Source organism: Lissotriton helveticus, chromosome 6 (genome assembly GCF_964261635.1).
Source record: "Lissotriton helveticus chromosome 6, aLisHel1.1, whole genome shotgun sequence".
Lineage (NCBI taxonomy): Eukaryota > Metazoa > Chordata > Amphibia > Caudata > Salamandridae > Lissotriton > Lissotriton helveticus.
In genome coordinates, this window is record NC_136067.1 from 472,995,482 (window position 1) to 473,014,969 (window position 19,488).

Here is a 19,488-nt window from a genome sequence, read left to right on the forward strand (position 1 = left end):
ATTACAATGCCTATATAATAAAATGTCTCTTCTAATGGTAAAGTGCAGGGTGCACACTTAAGAGCTGGCGTTAAAATGGGTTGTCTATCCTCACTGGTGTGAATAGGTTTATATATTACCTTTTGGCCTCTGTGGCTGCAGATTTAAACGTCACCCCCCATACACACACACGCCCTTCCCTTTCTGAGAAAAATACAGTAAATAAAAAAGAAAACTTACCTGACCGCCCGGGTCCGCGCCGCCTCTGCGAGGCCTCCTGGGCCGCTCTTCGACTCCCGCGTTGGTGCCTTGGCAAGTACCACTTTCTCTCAGCCAATCCAGACGCTGCTCCAGTAGCAACAAATAGTGGGTGACATCTGTTTTGAATTAGGTGTACTCATGAATTAACTACTGATTGGCCCTTATAGTCTATACTACTTGCCTACAAGACCTGGTGGGGCCTATATTTTGACTCATTAGAATTTACGGGGTCTTTTCCATGCTAGGTATCTGCCAATGCAATTTTGATGAGACATAAATGCCTTACACTGATTATTGCCTAAATATGACATTATACATTGTTATTTTTTATGTTTTACCATTTCGAGCTTGACCTCATACAGATGACCAGACCACTAACATTTGAGGCTACTCCTATAAGGATCCGCTGACACTTTTGTTGGTTGAAAAATATTTTTCTGTTTGTTGTGTTCTTCATAGCAGAGACGGCAACCATATCCTGAGGAAGGCCCCAACAACTCACTCGAGGGTGCTACATGAGCAGAAACATGAAGCTTCTTGTCCAATTGATTAGGTGATTGAAAGTTGTCACTTCAGTTTATAGCCAGGACTCATTCATGTAGGAAATGAAGCAGGCTCATATCTTGCTCTTCTTCTTTCGACACGAGAAGAAACATCATATTTAGGGCTATGTACAAGTCATGATGCATTACACAAGTGTATATTGACACCTATCTCACCTAAAATGACAATGTGTTATAGAGTACGCTGAATATTTATCACAAGATTGCACCAATATTGGAATACATGTTAAAATATACCGCCCCAATGTGCAATGTGGCAATAGCATTCTATCTATGGCACTAAAGTTTGAATTTGCCTTTACCAGCCATCCAGCTATCTCATTCAAAGAGATGCATGCCCTGGATATTTGTTGAGACACTTGCAACAATGGATATTTTGTATTATATAGGCAGATTTAAACAACTCTTAATTCAGGCAGACAGGTAACTCAGGACCCATCGTCCGTACCAGAATGATATGTGTGATTATTGGTCATGAGAGAGAGCACATAGCATCTCCGGTGTGCAGTCTAAATATCGAGTTTTTTATTTCGAATGGACATAATATCGACTCCAGAATATCGAAATGGCATTAATATCGAGGTAAGTAATATCGAAGTTTTTTTTATCGATTGTTATGTATGTTAAAAAATATCGATAGATAAAATATCGAGTATGTAATATCGTTAGTAAAAAATATCGAAATTTTTAGTAGTTAAAAAATATCGAAAGTTGTGTTATCGACAGTCATGATATCGACTGTCATGATATCGACAAATAATATGGATATCAATAATATCTAATAGTTAAATGTACACTGTTTTTATGTTTTATAAATACATTTATTGTTAAAATATATGTTATTTATTTATTTATTTATATAGAAATAATTTAAAAAATAAATAATAATTTGAATAAATAATTCAAATACTATAATAATTTCTAGGAGCGGGTAGTGGGTTTTTAGGGGAATAGGGTGGGAAGTATTTTAAATATAATTAATTAAATATGTAAATTTATTAATTGGTATTAATATTTAATTAATTGTTAATTAATTTTTTTTTAATATATAATATTTAATTGGTAATTAATTAAATTAAATACATTAATTGCTAATTATGCTCATTCAAAAAATGTATGTTATGTAGCGGGTTGTGGGTTTATAGGGGAATAGGGTGGGAAGTAAATTAAATATAAATAATTAAATATGTAAATTAATTAATTGGTATTAATATTAAATTAATTGTAAATTAATTAAAATATGTTAATTATATATAATTTAATTGGTAATTAATTTAATTTAATTGAATAATTGCTAATAATGAAAAAGTAAATATTTTATGTCATGTAGCGGGTTGTGGGTTTATAGGGGAATAGGGTGGGAAGTAATTAAATTTTAAATAATTAAATAAGTTAATTTCCTTAATTGGTAGTTAAATTAAAATAATTGTTACTTAAATCATATATTTAAATCATATAAAATTTAATTGGTAAATATTTTAATTTATTAATAGCTAATTATGTGAATTTATAAATTTTATGTCATGTAGTGGGTTGTGGGTTTAAAGGGGAATAGGGTGGGAAGTATTTTTATTATAATTATTTACAAAAGCTTAAATTATTAATTGGTAGTAATAATTTAATTATTGTCACTCAAATAATGTATTGAAATCATATAAATTTACATTGGTAATTAATATAATTGTATTGAGTAATTGTTAATTATGTTATTTTAAATAATGTATGTGATGTAGGGGGTTGTGAGTTTATAGGGGAATAGGATGGGAAGTAATTTAAATATAATCAATTAAATATGTAAAATTATTAATTGGTAGTAATATTTAATTTAATGTTAATTTAAAAAATATTGTTCATTAATTAAAATATAATTGGTACATTATTTTATCTAATTGATTATTAGCTAATTATGTTACATTAATTATTTACTTTTCTGTAGTGGGTTGTCTGTTTATATGGGAATAGAGTGGGAAGTAATATAATAATAAATAAGGAAAAAATTATATTTACTTAAGGTATACAAAGTTTAGCACACAACGTTTAAAATTCAATACCTTTACAATTAAACTTTTACAACGCTAAAACCATAGCAACGCATGTATTTAGATCAAATGTTTTTAGTTTGCAGGTATTTTTACTACGCATACCATTACAACGTAAGTGTTGGTAGGTATATAATTATATTTAAAATCTTATAGCTTTGGATTGTTGGCTAAAGGGGTATTTTTAGGGTTCAGGGTCAGTTTTCAGTTTGTGGGTAAAGGGGTATTTTTAGGTATCAGGGTCAGTTTTCAGTTTGTGGGTAAAGGGGCATTTTTAGGGTTCAGGGTCAGTTTTCTGTTTTTGGGTAAAGGGGTATTTTTAGGGTTCAGGGTCAGTTTTCAGTTTGTGGGTAAAGGGGTATTTTTATGGTTCAGGGTCAGTTTTCAGTTTGTGGGTAAAGGGGTATTTTAAGGGGTGAGGGTCAGTTTTAAGTTTTTCGCTAAACGGGTATTTTTAGGGTTCATGGTCAGTTTTTAGTTTGTGGGTAAAGGGGTATTTATGGGGTTCAGGGTCAGTTTTCAGTTTGTGGGTAAAGGGGTATTTTTTGGGTTCAGGGTCAGTTTTCAGTTTTTGGGTAAAGGGGTATTTTTATTGTTCAAGGTCAGTTTTCAGTTTGTGGGTAAAGGGGTATTTTTTGGGTTGAGGGTCAGTTTTCAGTTTCTTGCTAAAGGGGTATTTTTAGGGTTCAGGGTCAGTTTTCAGTTTGTGGGTAAAGGGGTATTTTTAGGGTTGAGGGTCAGTTTTCAGTTTCTTGCTAAAGGGGTATTTTTAGGGTTATGGGTCAGTTTTCAGTTTGTGGGTAAAGGGGTATTTTTAGGGTTATGGATAAGTTTTTAGTTTTTGGGTAAAGGGGTATTTTTAGAGTTCAGGGTCAGTTTTCATTTTGTGGGTAAAGGGGTATTTTTAGGGTTCAGGGTCAGTTTTCAGTTTGTGGGTAAAGGGGTATTTTTAGGGTTGAGGGTCAGTTTTCAGTTTCATGATAAAGGGGTATTTTTAGGGTTCAGGGTCAGTTTTCATTTTGTTGTTAAAGGGGTATTTTTAGGGTTCTGGGTCAGTTTTTAGTTTTTGGGTAAAGGGGTATTTTTAGAGTTCAGGGTCAGTTTTCATTTTGTGGGTAAAGGGGTATTTTTTGGGTTCAGGGTCAGTTTTCAGTTTGTGGGTAAAGGGGTGTTTTTAGGGTTCAGGGTCAGTTTGGGGTTTTAGGGTAGAGGGGTAAAGGGTAAAAATAAGGTCAATTTAAATTTTCATTAAATTAATTAAATTTTATTTAATTTTATTAAATTATTTTCTATTAATTTACATTAAATAATATATTATATAATTATAAATACTTATGTTGTAATGCTATGCGTTGTAAAGGTATTTGCTTTGTAAAAACATTCGTTGTAAATAAATGCGCTGTAATGCTATTTGCGTTGTAAATAATTTGTTGTAAAGGTATGCGTTGTAAAAGTATGTGTTCAAATGTCATACATCTTTTATTTTATTGTATTTAATAGAAAAAAAATTACATTTAATTTTTTATTATCTAAATTATTATTGGTAATTAGTTGTAAATTAGTATTAATAGGTAAGTATTAGAAATAACGATAGTTATTTTGTAATTTGGATATATTAATTATTATGTTAAATTAAATAGTTAATCATTTGTTAACAAAATTATATTGATAATATTTTGTTATTTATTTATTAATATATGAAGTATTGACTTTCCCTACTGTTGCACCCATTGGAGTGGAATTAGTAATTAGTATGGGTTCAGTGTCCAGCACCTTCCATGACTTTACAATTGGTGAAATGGGAATTGTAATTTGTATGGTTTTAATGTGTAGTATGGTTTTGTAAGTTTATAATTGGTGCAGTGGAAATAAGAAAACTTTTTTTATATAAAAAATTATTATTGGTAGGATACTATAATAAAGTTTTTACAGTACATAGAAAAATTTTGTTTTAATTATAATTATTGTTATTGTAGTACTTAAAAGATTAATACACTTTTACAAAGATTAAATTTTAAAATGCATTTTTATATAGAATATTTCATATGCAATTTATATTTATATACAATAATAAAGAAGGAAACATACACAGGGTTAAATGCAATAAATGAAAAACAGTTTATTAACATTTAATAAATAAATTAGAGTAAGTAAGTAGAGATGTATTTTTTATTTCAATTGAAATTTTTAACTAAACAGTTTTTACTATCCCAAAAAATATATGAAGTGCATATATATGTTTATCACACATAAATGATATTAACATTATTTTATGTTTATTAACATATATTGTAATTTAAATAGGTAAAGAAACAAATTGGTAATATGTACTTTTCATTTAATAACAATTATTTTATTCACATACACATTGAATATATTGTCATAGATAAATATGTACATTTCTTTTATAACAGTTACATTTTTGTTTTTTTACAAAGAAATCATATATTTTTCAAATTAATATTATGAATATTGAAAATATTTATAATATTCATTTTTACATAGATAAACACAAAAATACATTTTTATATACATACATAATGTTTCAACTAATATTTGCTATTTTTATAAACAAATTATTTGTAACAAAGTTATAGATGCAATTTTTTTTACATATAGATTATTTTCAAAATGTATATATAAATCATCAAATAGGTATCATATAACAGTTGAATAATTATTTGAAAGGAATATATATTTAAGAAATAATTTTCTACTAATTAAATAATTATTTACACTTAATATAATACTTAGTGTATTTTTTTAAGTGTTGGAATATAGAAATTAAAGAGGATTTTGCTGTATACAGGGACTACTTTTTAACCGCGTAATGTTACAAAGGCTTATTTGGTGCTTCAACAGATCGCGGATGGATGCTGCTTCGTGTTAGAGAGGGTAAGTTTGTTTTAATTGTATTTTACAAGTTAATGAAGTTATTGTTAGTGTATGTGTGGTGTGTTTAGGTTTATGTAGATAGGGTTATTAAGAGAAGATTGTGTGTTCGGTGTTAGGTAGAGTGTACGATATTTGATTTTTACCGCGTTTTTGTTGTAGGTGTGTGAGGTGAGGTAATATGTTTAAATGTTACTAAGATAATATGTTTGGTGTACAAATATGTGTATTTATATATGTATGGGTGTTTTTGTGTGGGTGGGTATGTATTTTATTTTTCCCAGGTTATCGTCGCGTTTTACTGTTTTTGAGGAGGTCCTTCTTTTTCGATCAGAGTTGTGTGACGAGTATTATATACTCGTATTTTTTAACACAATTTTTAGGGATTTCAAGTTATCCTAGAGCGTTTTTTTTTCAACATTATTTTTTTCGGGTTTTCTATTGTATCTCGTGTCTATTACATTGGAAAGGAGTCGCTATGGATTTGCTTGTATTTTAGCATTTTTGATTGGGCTTCCATGGATTGTATGGGTTTTTGCAATGGTGTCGTATGGATTGTTTGGAATTGGATTACGTTTGAAGCTGCAACAGAAATGTAAGTATTTTCTAATATTTTTATGGGTGGGTAAACTGTTTTAAATTTTGCTTTAATTACGTTGTGTGTAACATTTTGTAAATACATTATCTAAATACATTTTATATATGTTAATATTATGTATTTGATAATTTAATTGCAAATTGTTACATGTTAAAATCAAGGATTTTAGAAACAAAATGCTTAATTTAATGTGTATAGTTATGTATTGTTTGAAAGAATAGTTTTGGCAATCATTGATAGATATTCTAGTCCTTTGCTAGTTGGATAGAGGGTAACTTGACTTTGGAGTGTGTTATACATTTTTTTACTTTCTTTGGTGAGTTTAGGCCCGATCAAAGTTACTGATTGCTCCATTCGGAGCTCCTGGTAACTCTGTTCTTTTTGTAAGGATTGTATTAATTTGTGAAGGGTAGGCGTTCCTCGGCCTGTAGTTGCTTGGAAGGCATTGTGCCATCCTTCAACTGCATTGTTTGTTTTAGCTTCCTTATTTAGTGTGCTAAGGACATTCCACCAAGCTATTTGGTATTTGGGTTGTCTTCTATGGCCTGATCTGTGTAGCCTTCCTACCCATGTGTCTTCGAAGTAGTCAAGCATAGGGCTTAGTCTTTCTTTGCTTCTTTTATAGTAGGGGCTGTCTATTAATAAGTTATAGTGCTCAGTTACATCTGTTAGTGGAACATAGGCTAGGGCGATGAGTTTTTTTATTTGATAAGCAAATGTGCTATCAGTGGCGTATTGGATACTCAAGGTTGATTTTTGTAGATTTCGCCAGATACATTGATTAAAATGGTAATAACAACCTTGTATTGCTGTGTGTGGGTATGTTTTAAGGATGCTGTTTATCATTGCTTTTTCAAAGTCAATGATAATTTTTTGTGGAAAATAGTTGTTAGTATGTTGAATGACTTCAGTTAGTATTTCTTGATAGGTAGCTTGCTGTTTGTTTGGTAGAAGGGCATAAAGGAATGGAATATTTGCATTTTGGAAATGACCATGGATGGTGTATAATTGATAAAAAGGTTTGGGGCATACAGAAAAAGTACCGTCCATCATCCAAGTTTGGCATTGGGTAAGTTTAGTCATGTTGTTTGCTGTGGCAAACACTATAATTCTTTTATCTTTAGATTTGTTGTCATAGAGTATAAAATTATCTTTATTGTGAGTTACAGAGAGTTCAGGGGGAATTTGCACTTCTTCAAAAGTTTTTGGTGTGGGAGGAGTAGTGCATGTTGCTCTTTTTTGTCTAGCTACAGTTCTTTTAAGGGATTCGATAGATGGTAATTGGCTAGAAGCATGTTGGGGAAGTACACTTAAATGGTGTTTCAGAATAGCAGTTGTTGGTTGATCTGTTCTAGTACTAGCTTCTTTAAGGGAATCTAGCATTTGTCTAATCTCTATTTCTGTTACATTGGGTGGGTGATTATGTTCTTTAGTATAAGTAACAGTAGTTTCCTGAGTTATAGCTCTACCATAACATTTGTTGGCATAATATTTCGTACACTTCCAAAACACTTTCAAATCTTTTTGTTTCTCTTGAGTGTAGACATATCCCATGTAACAAAGAAGCATTTTCCCTTTTTGTGAATACATGAATTTAGCTCCTTCAGTCATGATAGTATTGTATTTCTAGGAGGTAATTAAAAGAGAGTTTCATTACAATTTTAGAAAAAATAATGTTGTATTCTAATAATACAGTTTAATACATTTTTAATTTACCTGTAATTCTTTTGATGAATTCAAGTAGTTCTTTTCAGGTGTTGATGTTCTTTAAACTGTTATTTTCTGTGTATATCTTTTTGTACCTGTGGAAGTAGAGAAAATGTGTACAAATATTTTATTACTATTTATGATATTGTGATAAAGGTGTTTTAGCTACTTTCTATTTAGTTACCTATCTATTAAATGTCTAATTTACATTTCAATTATATACTTACTTATTTATATTAAACTTTTGATGTCCAGGTGTTGTGTAGGTCTTCTGTATTTTCTCTTTTGTCTGTAGGATAAGTAGTAAAAAAAAAACATTTTTTAGGTATTTGGCTTTTAAACATAGGTGTGAGGTTTGAGAGTTACATTTTGGATGGCTAATAATGTAGTAGTACTTACTTTAGATAGGTGTAGCTGTCTTTATGTTGCACTCAATCAGTTTTCTTTCAGAAATCCTGCAGAGTTTCGTCTTCCTTTAGTTAGGAGATGTAGCCTGCATTTTTAGTTTGTTGTAATCTTGTTTATATAGTATTAGTCTAATTGTTTCAGAAATAGGATTGGTTGTTTAAATTGATAGTCTGTTTTTATTTGTGGATTTGAATTTTTTTATCTGTTATGCTAATTGCTTTCCTTAAATAGGTGACGCCAATTAACGTTTTTGTAATGTGTAAGGCCTTATTTAGTATAGGTAATGTTATTTTTATTTTTGTAAAGTGGAGAAATATATATAATTTGCAGTAAGAAATGTTTAGTCGTTCAAAACATTGTTTATGTATTATAAAATGTATGTTTGTATTTATTGTGTGTTATAAATGTTAGGAAAATATATAATATATTTTATAAATTTATATAAACAATATTTGAATAATTATTATTAGTATGACTCAATTTTAAATAATAAAGTGATTTATTCAAGGAAATAGTAATGTCAATATTTGAAAAAATCGATCAATTTGCTATCTATATTTTTGTATTCGATATTTTGACTGTTTTTCATTTAAATATGTGATTATCGATGTTTTAGAAGTCGATATTGTTGTTAGTCGATATTGTTGTAGTCGTTGTTTTTTTTAGTCGATATTGTGGTTTCGATATTTTTGTGGTTTGTTGTTTAAGTATAGGCAATCGATAATTTTGTTGTCGATAATTTGTCATCGATATTTTGTCCACTCGATATTCGGTCTGTCGAGGTTATGTCAGTGATCCAGCATCTCCACTCCTAGATAAGTAAACCCATCCACATGGTTGAGAATAAACACTCTTAATCTTTCAGAATTGCAGGGTTTTACAATAAAGTAATTTACAATAAACTTGAGAATCATGATAACATACTGTGTTGCCTAATAAACGTTTTTATCACAATTGTGACCTTTGACTTTGATATATGTATGACATACATTAATAATTCTAATGGTAAAAGGAAGCTGGTGTGGTCAAAGTGTTCTTGCACAGTCAATTACTGGGTGTAGACATTTCAACTTCCAACTACCAAACCTTATGATCATGCGACAATTAAGTGAAAATTATATGTTTGCTAATTCTCAATATTGCTTTTTGTTCTAAGTTTGATAGGAGTTCCCCTCTATTCAGTCAAGTTTAGAAAGTCATTCTCATTCAAACAAGAAAGAAGTACGCCAACCAATATGCTAAGAGAAAGAATGAAGCCTCGAGGGGCCATAAAAAGATGATGGTCCATCCTTGATAGGCAACAGGCTTGACATTATTTTATATTATTTTGATATACCAACAAAGGGCCCACACACGACAATCTGCTGCAACTGTGTTGTGTAAATTCTGTTGCATAATTTCCAACATCAGAAGCAAATTTTTCAAAAAGGTTTTTTTATTTACTCAGCTCTGCACAAGCCAGGATGCATGCCTGACAGATCTCAGTATCAATATAGATTGGCTTATAACCAAAATGTAAATGCAGTGCTCTTGCCAGACTAGGAGTAAATAGTTCTGTCAGATGTTAAGAGATATGAAGATAATATAAAGGAGGCTGGAATACAAATGGTGACTGTGAGAGAGCTGGTTCACAGAAAGCAATCTAAAATTATTGTGCTCTATTTTTGTCTTTGTACCTGTTTGCCTCTAATGTCCAGGAAACCCTTTTAGCACTTAACTTTCAGGAGTGTGAGGCAGTGCAGCCCAAGGCTGACCCAGGAAGGTATAGTGGGCTAAGCACTGAGGGCCTGATACACACAGGCACTCCATCCACTTGGGAGCACCCTTTGACCCTTGCCCCCATAGACTCTTCAATCTCAGAAGCAGTGAAATGAGCCACAAGCTCAGGACCATCATCAATGCCTCCATCACCACTGCCACCTTTACCTGATGCCTGGAAACACTCAGAGGTCAGAGCCCTCCTCCAGAAACTCTCCCCACACCTCACTTCTCCCATTTCCTGTCAAGGTCCTGGAGGAAACCATCAACCTCCAAGTTATCGAACACATGGAGAGAACAACATCTACAAGCCACCACTAGCAGTGATCTTCAGGACCCACGACATCACCATCTCACCCAGCTCTAACTCTCAGCTGACTCCTCCACAAAACCCAACTTCCACAACTGCATGAAGAACATAGGGATAAGACTGAGGTGCTGATTTTAGGCAGTTGCACCACCCTATAGAATGAATCCTGGTGGCCATAGGATCTCGGACCCCCACAGCAAAAGACCATGCCTGAAACCTTGGCATCATTCTGAACAGAAAACTCACCATGAAATGACAGTTCAGAGCTGTCTCCTTAGCCTGCTTCCACACTCTTCACTTGCTCTGCAGATTCTTCAAATGGCTATCCATCAGCACCAAGAAACCAGTGACACTGGCCCTCATCAACAGCAGTCTGGAATACAGCAACACACGCTATACAGGCACCACCAGCAAACTCATGAGAAGACTTTGATAGATACAGAATGAAGCATCCAGATTGACCCTCAACTAGCTCAAAAGGTCCAACATCATGCAGCACCTGAGAGACCTCCACTGCTACCCATCCAGAAAAGATGCCTACAAGCCCTTCATGACCTAGGATCTGCATACGTTAACCACTGTTTGAACTTTCACCAACCTTCAAAGAACCTCCACTCTGCCCATCTCTCCCCGCACAGACACCACTCATCCACAGCTGCCGCACCAGAGGACACTCCTTCTTCCACCTTGCAGCTAAAGTCCTGAAATGCCCTCTCCCTACACCCCTGAACATCACCCTCACTGACAAACGTCAGGAAAAAGCTCATGATCTAGCTCTTTGACTGAAAACCACAGCCCAGTGCATGGATACCCTCACATGTATGAAGCGATGTTCTACAAATGCAGCATGATTGATTGATTGACACAGGGCCTTCACACTTGTAGTGGAGGCCCCACTGTTTTAGAGGATTCTCCACACTCAGGCAGAATCTCCGCAATGAGAAATTCTCTTTGAGGAAATTCTGCAACCTGAGTGCAGAAACTCCTCCACAACTGTGGGCCCCCACCACGTGTGGGAAGAATGTGTCACATGCCCTGAGAACTCAACAATACTCCCTAATAATAGCCAGTAAATAAATAGCTAAACAGTGCTTTAATTTTAGAAATTAAATGTACTTCAATGTACACAGAGAAAAGGAATATGGACAAAGGGGTCAGAAACATTACCAAAGCGAAAATTATATACCCAAAGGATTTGTTAGAGTGGAAAACCTCCACCAAACACGTTCAGGCCTCATGTCTCTAATATTTTACCATCAGAACAATGCCTAAAGGCTTTAACAATAACACCAGATACTCTTTTGAGAGAAGATTATACAAACTCTGGCCAGATAAAGCTATTTGCATCTGAACTCTCAGTATGTAGAGCTGGCAATATTTGACAAGCTCAAATATTTTACTGAAGGAGTAACAAACCTTCTGCACGTCTCATTTTGTTAATTTTTGATTAGCAATCATAGTACTTGTTTTCCCCATGCTAAATATATATTTCTTAGAAAACAGCTGCCCTGGCATTTTCATGAGAAGCACCAGCACATGTGGCTATATTTCTTGATTTTCATTTCTTCCCTCACTCCCCAGGGCAAGCCTTCCCGTTCACTTTCACTGCCCATTGCCCGAGAATCCAGACGTTTGCATCGTCCTCCCTTGACAGCTGTCAGGCCACAGGGCTGTGGGACGGGAGAGCAGTCAGTATTTCACTGCACCCTGGTGCAGTGTTGGTCTAGCCTGGCACAACCTTTTACATTATAATGGCTGCCAGACAGATGAAGATCCACATTCCTTCGCCATACTCCAAAATAGGGTACATCTTCAAATGGGGAGCATATCTGGAGAATGCATTATTGTAATAAGTATTTTTATTTGCAGCCCACTGCAATTTGAAAGTGGATGGTTGCGCTAACAATTTTAAAATGCGAGAAGTACCTGCATCCTCGGGACACCTGGGAAAACTCAGCTTCACATAGAGAAGCAAGTTAAGCAGCTAATATCATGATTATCTACTAAACAGATTTGCATGAGATATAAAGCATTTTGCCACTAAGGAAGATAGTAATATGCCCTTTGGACCAGGGTCAATTGGGCCCTACCACAGCTTACGGTGATCACTGAACACTACTCCTTCTGTTCAGTCCCACACTTTAGTTGATGTTTTCCACCCTTCACAACACCTGAGATAGCTTTTCCTCCTCCTGGAAACAACGGTTCTTCTGGAAGGGCTCTGGAAAGGCTCAGATCCTGCTGTTCTGCCCAGCCTTGGCTGTTTTCTGGGCTGTGGCAACTACACAAAGGTAGTCCACAAGTCTAGACCACTTTTTGTGCAATCTATCTCCTGCCACCAATCCCACAGTATATTCTTGAGCACTAGAGTGTGGGGACATGAGCCTATGATGACCACTCCTAATAAGGGTCAACCCAGCAGCGTTTGGTTCAAACAGAGACTCAAGGAGCTGGTGGCACCAGATTTGGAAAGAGTCTAATCAAGCCAAAAAGTGCAAATCAGTAGAATCTGCAAACCCCATGCCTCCAAATAGGGGTACAATAGATGAGGTGGTCCTTTTCTTTTCTTCCAGGTATCCATCTCAGCTTATCCTGCTTGTGCACATGGTTACAAGGGGACAAGAAGAATTCTGTTATTTGTTGGAAGCCCATCCAATCTAGTGCTGCCACAGTTTCCTAACCCTATAATTAATACTAAAAGAGGTTAGCCAACTTACTGCCCTATGATTGAAAAACAATACTTGGAAAGTTTCAAAATGGAAAATCTTTTCAACAGTTCTATTATTCAGTCTGTGAGCATACACAGTCTTAATTAATGGGTAGCTGCTGCTTACAGCTTCTGAATTTCGCATTCCCACCCCTTTTCCCTAACACAAGAAACTAATCACATTTGAAATGGGCCTTTCTTTCTAAGGGGCCGTTGATTAGCAAGCAAACTAGGAAGTACTGCAGGTTCCTTCACCAAGAAAGCAGCTCTAGTATTTGAAAGAATTTAACTAGAATACAATTTATCTAATATCGATATTCTAGACCCAAGAGTAGGTATTAAAAAAACTGATAATGTAAGTTGTAGAACATGCATAGTTTTACAGCCCTTTCCTTTAGTGAATATTGAACAGTACAACGTATAAAGCATAACTCTTGGACTTGGCCCTTTTGCAGGATCATCCCTGAACTTTTTGCCTTCCTCCTGTATTTTTTTTTTACCTGCTTTTGTTGGTTTTATGACTCTGGGCACTTTACCACTGCTAATCAGTGCTAAAGTGCATATGCTCTCCTTATGTTAAATTGATGTATTGGTTATGATTGGGTTATTTGATTTACCTGTCAGACCCTAGTACAGTGCACCATATGTGTGTTTCCTTACATACCCGATGTTCACAGGAAAACCCTTGTCCAGGCACTGGTGATCAGTAGATTGGACTACTGTAATGGCCTTCTTTTGTCAACCAATGAAGGCCAATTAAAAAAACTACAAGTAGTCCAAAATACGGCGGCGAGGCTAGTTCTCAACCTTCCATCTAGAACACCCTCCCGCCCTTTACTAGCTAAACTTCACTGGTTGCCAGTACGGCAACGCACAAAGTTCAAAATTCTGTGCACCATTCACAGGTCTCTGATAGGAAAGGGTCCTAAATATCTGACAAAAGCTTTTCTTCCCTACGTGCCAGGCCGATCACTTCGATCGAGTAATCTGTACCTATTACAGGTCCCTAAAATAAAAAAATCCCGTCAGGGAGGTCGCGCTCTGGCATACGCAGGACCCACCCTTTGGAATGCCCTTCCCCTTCAACTCAAACTCATCACCAATCACTTAGCCTTTCGTAAAAACCTCAAAACCCACCTCTTCACCACCACTTAATCAGTCTGTGTTTTACCTTTTTGCCCTTGACTAGCCCGGGGTTAAGCACTCTTGTTCCATCTTAAAGCGCAGAGATATCCCTTCGGGGATCTATTCAGGCGCTATACAAGCACATAAATAAATAATAAATAAAATAAATGTGCCCAGGGCTTGTAAATCAAATGCTGCTGGTGGGCTTGCAGCACTGGTTGTGCCACCCACAGAAGCAGCTTGTCAAGTGTGTCTCAGGCCTGGCATTGCAGAGCCTATGGGCAGTCTAGTAGTGCCATGTTGACTTGGCAAGTGCACCCACGTGACAGTCCCTAAACCAACCCTTTTCTTTATATCAGACACCCCTATGGTAGGCCCAAGGGCAGGGTTCACTGTAAATATAAGGTAGGACATGCCCTGGTGTGTGTGACATGTCCTAATAGTGAATTAAAGCCATTTTGTTTTCGTTTTTCACTATTGCAAGGCCACCTGTTGCCCATAGGCCAGAATGGGCAGTTGGATTATTACATCTTTTAATCCTAACTGACCCAGGGAACATGGTAGAAATTTGAGTTTAGTGTGCCTGAACTCAGAATGATAACATACATCTTTTAGTGAAGTTGGTTTTAACATTTTGTGTTTGAAAATACTACTTTTAGAAAGTAGTTATTTTCCTGCTTAACTATCCAAACCTGCCTCTGCTAGGTTGTGTATTGTGTGTCTGGTTTTGTGAGTGACAGGGGCTGGGGGATTCCAGGAGACAGGTCGAGTCAGCACAGGACTGAATAGAGAGATCTACATGCAGATGGGTGGGAGGCATTGCACCTGGGACCTGAATAGGGATGTGCCTTCCCTCCCCAATGCTGGCTCCACCTCCTGTGATGCGTCTGACGTCTCTGCCCTGCACTGTGAAAGGAAAGAAGGAGTCACATAAATAGAGTGCTCCAGGTCTGACCAGAACTGGTTTGGACTAGGCAAAGGTATCTCAGCCTTCAGAGAACAAAGAGAAAAGTAGTATAAATATGGGGACCCAGACCCCAAGACTTCAGATCAATTCTGTAACAACTAGACGAACCTCTGCCAAGGAGAAGAACAACAGGAAGCTGTAGGAGTTGTACTACCCCCCTGCCAGTTTGCTGTGTGGCTGGGTTGGCCTACAGTGGTGTATTCAGTGCCAAAGAGAAGAGAATAAACTTTGTGTGTACTTCATCATCTTGCAGAAACATTACTCCTAGGGCTTGATTTGAGCTTACCTCCTGGCTGAAGTCTAAGGGATACCAGACTTCATCCCCCTCTGTTTGCCTGCATCTGGAACTTGTTGTTCTAGTGCTAGAGAAGGAATCTGCAATACTGACGCGAGTGAGCGACGCCGTAATCTACAACGAAGTCGTGGGCACTGCTCTGACTTGCAACGTAGACACGCCGCTGGCCACCGTGCCACATCGACGCCAGTGAATTACATCGTAAGCCTGCCATAACCGTGAGTGCTGCTCCAACATGCGACGCCGGCCCAATGCCTGCTGCTGTGCTGCATCGAATCCGAAGCCGACATCATCGAGGATGCCGATCGTCGACATGGGTGGTCAAGAATCAATAAACATCGTGGCATTATACGGAACCGTGGTTCCGCGCCATTGTGACATCACCTCCTCTCCGGTCAGGAATTGAGGCCTCCCCTGCCTGCGCAAGGATCCAGGTCCCGACGCATCATCTCCCCCGAAGCAAGGAACCAACGCCGCACCGCACCAACGGCGCTGCATCTCCCAGATGCCGTGAGCTGTCTTTGTTTTTGCTTTTCCAAGGTACTGTCCTTTGGGGGTCTGTTTCGACACCTGGCCCAACGCCTCACACCTTGCGGTCGGCACCGTACTTTGGTATTTTTTTTTACCTTGACGTCGTAATTTCTCCAGTTGGGGTTATTTGTTGCTAAAGACTATTTTTAAGTAAATAACCTATTTTTTAACCATTTCTACCAGCTTGAAAAATTATTATTGAGTACAGTATTGTGGATTTTTGTTGTTTATGGTCTTGTGATAAGTCTGTCTAAAGAATACTTATTTTAATAACACCTTTGTGGTGTCCATCTGTAGTGTTTTCACTGTATTACTGTATGTGTTTGCAAATGCTTAACACACTGCGTCTGAGATAAGCCTGTCTGCTCATGCCATGCTACCAAGGGGGTGAACAGGGGTTATCCAGTAGTGTAATCCCCTTTCCCTCACTTAGAAGCAAGGGTCCCTATTTGGTCAAAGTTGTATACCATTGCCAACTAGATACCCCCAGTTCTAACAATAACCAATTATTTAATGATTGTCTGAGCCAAAAGCCTAGTTTGAATTTGGCTTAATTTGAAGAATTCTTAGATTCTGTGGCCTTTAAAACAGACTGCATTAAAAAAGCTTACTTTATTGAAAGGTCTGCTGACCTTAGCAGCCCACCATCGCTATGATGGCCACCAATTGGACTGAGTTACTATTTAGAACTATCACATTAATCTTCATGTAGTAGGTAGTTTGTGACATGAACAGATTCAGGATTTAGTGATCTGACGGATTAGTACCTAAATTCTACACTGGTTGTAAAAATACTGGTTGCAAATTACTGCCAAATCTTTTGTTATCAGTTGTTAGTGCATCAGGACCTTGGTACCCTGTTCCCTTTACATGTGGACAGTTGTGTTTCTTGGAAAAGGACAAAGTAACATTTGCTGTGGCATAGGTAAGCATACACATTATGGCATTTTGATAAATGAATAATTCCATGAATGTTCCTGAACAAAGAGGTTTATTTGATTGAATTAGACATGTTGTGAAGTGGTAAATGCAATATTGAGCAAACTCACTACAACTGGGCCATGGCAGTTGATATTGTCAATATCGGGATGGAGGTCAGTACAGTACATAAACATGTTGTCATCCAATATAGACTATGTATATGTTTGTGATTTCTCTTCTGCTTAGAAATAAATGTATGACCTTTCATAACCACTGTTAGACCTGACAACTTTGGCATGGTTTCCCCTGACTTTTTTGCCTCCTTTTCTACTGTTTTACTGATGTCATATTTGCTGGTTTTAAGATTCTGGGCACTTTACCATTGCTAATCAGATAAATATTCTCACTTGTTCTAAACTGGTTAGGAGTCTTTTTGTGGTGTTTTCATAGAGTTACTGTAATTAAAGTGTACACAAATACTTTACACATTGCTTTTGAGTTAAGCCTGACAGCTCTGTATAAAGCTACCAGGTGGTGAGCACAGGTTAATTTAGGTTGTGTATCTGACTTACCCTGACTAAAGTAATGGCTCTTACTTGGACATGGCACATACCTCTGCCAACTAGAGACCCCATTTCTAACATGCACTGTTACTCGGACTCAGTCAAAAATCCCCATCATAGCAAGGTATGGAAGGGCCCTTTCACAAAATTTAAAGTATCAAAAAACCCTCAGTTACCATGTTGTGGGTTGGGAGTGCATGGCAAGGAAGGGGTGTGATATCTTACTCAGAGCCAGGCCAACTTGCTCTTGTCCCACTACTTACTCAGATCATCTGCAGCATTGACAGTAGGTGGCACTTGCCAAATTTGTGTCTTAGTCTCTTTTACAAGTGGTAATAATTCTTGGCTCTTTCTAGAGATCATGAATGTGGCTTGTCTTTATTGCATTTTCAAATTGTATTTATATGGTGGATACCCACCATTTTGTTAGTGCTTTTAAATGCTTACTTGACTATCCCTCTGTACTGATGGTGTGGAAGGATATCAAATTATTTATGGTGTTGATGATTTTCTTGTAAGTGATTTCAATTTCAAATTTTGTATGATAAGTCTGCAGTGGCTCATCTTACAAAATTCCGGCATTGTACTAGTCAGCTATGAAGCTGGCCCATACTTTGTTGCTTTTTGAGCTGACTTCGTGTAGAATTTGAAGCATTCCTGAATTCAATCACTACTAACTGGAAGAAAATCTTAAAATTATTGTTGATAGTCATGATCTGCATCAATTCCTATTCAAGGACTTTTGGGTGCTCTCTTCATTCTCCATTCCATTTTTCAACTCTTGCTTAGCAAGATAGAGATCTTCAATTTTCTTAGGTGACAAACATGATCATAGGCTCATTGGTTTTCTCACAACGGTCCTATGCCATCTTCACTTCATGGCTACTTTGTTATCACGCCAGATTTTCCACAAGGCTCTAACTCTAAATGTTGGTCAAAGCTGTTGTCGAGTATTCAGTGGTGTCATCCTTGGTGTGGTCTTCCGCAAACTTTTTGTCTTTGCCCCCCTGTTTTCTGAATGTCATTTTTGTTGGTATTATGACTATGTGCACTTTACCACTACTAATCATGGCACAGTGCTTCAACTCTCTCCATAAGTCATGACATATTTGGCTCACACCAGGTTGGCATATTCATTTCACTTATAAATCCTTCGTATACAGTACTACATGCAACGAAGATGAGTAAATTAAATGCTGCTAGTGGGCTCTCAGTACTCATTACGCCATTGCACCCTGTAGTACAGTTTTAAAACTGCCAATTCAACCTAGCATAATAAACGTGTGCCAGGCTTAAACGTTTCTTTTTAAAACAATATAAGTTTCCTTGCTGCACTGCCCTGCACCACAGGTAAAGGGCAGAAATGCACCGAATTTATCCAATACTGTGTGTTCCTGTTCTTTCTCCCTGAGGGTGCAGTTTTGTCAGCCTGAAACCGATACAGGTACCTTTGCACTGTGGTGCAAGAGTGCCTGTGTTGTTGGCAGGATTGTTTTTGTGTAGAAAGTGGCACCTTCCTCAATAAAAACAATCCACATAGGTGTTCTCCTCTTTCTATGTGTGCCTCAGAATGCAGCACACATAGAAAGAGGAGAAAACAGGGAGAAATGAAGATATTTCTCAGCATTACGCCTCCCCTTGGAAGGCATAATATTTTGACACAATTCCATGTTTACAAGTCCTTTTAAATCTGAGAATGCGTCCAAAACCATGGGAGTTGCATGGAAACACCCACCACAATGCCCATGGATTGCCTCCCTTGTGCATAGTAAAGTAAGACAGCAATTTGCGCTGCTTTGCATAACTCCATATTTGTGAAGCCATTAAAAGCCACGCAAGGTGGCTTTGCATGGCTTCATAAATA